The sequence below is a fragment of the Nylanderia fulva genome, unplaced genomic scaffold (assembly GCF_048542155.1).
Source record: "Nylanderia fulva isolate GAGA-0341 unplaced genomic scaffold, ASM4854215v1 Scaffold346, whole genome shotgun sequence".
In the NCBI taxonomy this organism is placed as follows: domain Eukaryota; kingdom Metazoa; phylum Arthropoda; class Insecta; order Hymenoptera; family Formicidae; genus Nylanderia; species Nylanderia fulva.
Window position 1 is genome coordinate 8,702 of NW_028190418.1, and position 3,051 is coordinate 11,752.

At 36.7% G+C, this 3,051-nt stretch overlaps 1 long non-coding RNA gene across 1 annotated transcript; it reads right to left on the reverse strand.

Moving 5' to 3' along the window:
* Positions 1 to 867: 867 nt before the first annotated feature.
* Positions 868 to 1,263, reverse strand: LOC146722228 (uncharacterized). The gene is made up of 2 exons (XR_014925268.1): positions 1,019 to 1,263; positions 868 to 945 (listed from the first exon to the last, which is right to left on the reverse strand). It is a non-coding gene; the product is annotated as an uncharacterized LOC146722228 (long non-coding RNA).
* Between the last annotated feature and the right edge of the window lie 1,788 nt (positions 1,264 to 3,051).

Below are 3,051 nucleotides of genomic sequence, written 5' to 3' on the forward strand. Positions count from 1 at the left end.
GAAAGAGAGAGAGAAAGGGAGAGAGAGAGAGAGGGAGAGGGAGAGAGAGGGAGAGGGAGAGAGAGAGAGCGAGAGAGAGGAGAGAGAGAGAGAGAGAGAGAGAGAGAGAGAGAAAGAGAGAAAGAGAGAGAGAAATTATGTGGAATACTTACGTCGCTGCATCGTCAGTTCCTTTTTCTTCGGCGACGAAAAGTGGACTGCATATCTCCCGAGTTCGTGCGTTGTTGCCGCGCGGCTAATTGTTATTTGTTTGCAAATAAGATGTTGCCGCACGGCGCGCGCACACACACACACACACATATTCAATGTTACTTTTTTATATTTCCTATGTCTTTCACTTTCGCTTTGAAAGATTGCACGAGAATTTTTTATTTATATATAATTATATATACATTTATAATTATATATGATTATATATTATTATATAATGATTATAAACACGTATCCTGGGGCTGCGGGGGTACAGGGGGGGGGAAGCGACAGTGATTATATATGATTATATATTATTATAATTATATATGATTATATATTATTATATATAATTATATATAATTATAAATGTATATAATAAGAAAAACATGTCTGATATATTATACCAAAAAGAACATGTTTTTCTCGGTCTTGAACTCTAGTTCGCACGGTGGTAATCCCACGCTTTAAATTGACGCCACGGGATTCACGTTATCAATATAGATTTTTATGAGATATTTGAATTAAAAAGAAATAATTTTTAGAAAAAATATTATTCATCCACTTATTTCAAAAAGATAAAATACAAAATAAAACTACTTTTATCTTTTGGAAATAAGTGGATGGTTTATATATTTTTAAGGTAGTAGATATTAAACTGACTACACTGGCTGTCTATTCGATTTGTTAAACTATATTTATTGACGTTTCGACCATACGGGTTGTGGTCCTTTTCAAAATTACAATAGAAGCATTCTAGAAATTAATGTACATGCAATCAGAATCAACATTTAAATTGAAAACGTGAAATGTAACAAATGAGACTTACAATGAGTTACTGCATATCGTTATTGACATTTAAAAGTACGCTCCGGTGAGACTTAACTTAAGATCGGATGGTAAATTAACTGCGTTTCACTTGTGTCATCTTGCTACGACTGAGCACACTGTACTAACGAATAAACACGCCGAAAATTATGTCAAAGTTAAAAGTTAACAATATTTACATTCTCGCTAAATTGTGATGTACCATATGGCAAATTACTAAAATAAAATATAAAAAATGAAAAATAAAATATAAAAGGTATAAGATAATAAAAAGACAAATAAATAAATAAATAAATATATTCGGAGGGGGGGGAAGCGGCAAGAAGGCACTCTGCACCTCCTTTTCCTCTTCCCTCTTGTCCCCACCGCCCTCCCTTCACAGATTCTCTCACGGTTCCTCCCCCCTCATCTACACTCTCTATGTAGCAACGAACTTTTCTCAACTCTTATTTCAATACCAACCTCTTATCCCCCCCCAATTCTGTACAACTTGATTCGTTATCTCTTACTGCACCCTAAACTCTGCCTCCAACCTTCTATTCATCCCACCCCATCGATCTCAATGATACTATTCCTACCCTCCTCCCCTACTCTCCTACTTGCCTTCCTCTTCCCTCAACCTCCTTCCTAATCACAGAACATTCTCCCCGCTCCTATCCACATTCCCAACTTGACTTCCTAGCCCCACGCCACCACGTCATTCTACCAATGTTTAGGTTTCTTAATTACATGCTACCTCCTTTTCTCCTTAAGATTAATTCACTTATTACTCCCTTTCCCCCTCTCACCCCCTACAAAACTCCCCCATCACGAAAATCACAAACGCCACAATTCCCTCCCCCCCCTCGGCTTTCTTCCACCATACTCTTCCTCCCCTAAATCTAAATCCACTCATTGCCCTTCTCCCACCACGTCAACCATTCACCCCACCCCCTCTTACTTCACTTGCCCTATCACACTCTCGCTAGAACCCTATATGCTTTTCGCCTCTCAGTACTCCTAAATGTCACTCCACCGATCCCACAGTGTTCACGCTTCAATATCTCACGTTCTACTTTTCTCTCTTCGTTCCCTCCCTTAACATACCAATAAATAAACTATAATACTAGCTCCCAAAAGTATGTAAAAATTTTTTACTTCAATTTCTAAACCAAAACTGTCATATATCGTACTAAAGCTTTCAGTGTCTTTTCTGGAAATGGCAAATTATTACACTATTTACTAATCAATTTTCAAAACTAGATTCAGTTCGTCAAAGATATTGGGAGTTCGTCAACTCAATAAATAATAAACACCATAGATCAACCGATATATGTGTGTCGTTGGATGTCTCTTCACTCTACACAAATTCGAAGGAAATGAGTCTAAAAGGGTAATAGAAAAGAGATGGAATGAGATATTCGGGGACATACTAATTTTAGTTTTCAACAGTTCAGCAGGCTGCGATTGATGCAATATTGTGATTCACTAGTTTCATGTTTAATGGGATAGCTTATGAACAGATTTATGGGAGTCCCAATGGGCTCACCTCTCTCCCCCATACTCGCAAATATCGTAATGGAGGATCTTGAAACGGATTGTTTGTCCTTGCTTGGTTTCGAAACATCTTGTTTCTATAGATATGTAGATGACATATTCATGATCCTTCCTAACGATAAACTGTTAGAGGTGAGCGAGGTATTTAATAGCTATCACCCAAGACTAACTTTTACTTATGAGATTGAAACTAATAATTCTCTCAGCTTTTTGAATACAATTGTCCACAGGGATGATAATAAGCTCATAACTAACTGGTACAGAAAACCAACATTCTCAGGAAGATACATCAATTTTTTCTGAATCATCCGACGAAATATAAAATTAACACCATTACCAATTTAGTTGACCATGCAATAAATTTATCTAACAAACGGTTTCATGACTCTAATTTAAAAAGTGTAAAGAATATTTTGGAAAATATTGACTTCCCGGAAAATCCTCATTAATAAATAGGCAATGATAGAACCCACAAAGCTGTCACAAAACCTATAAACC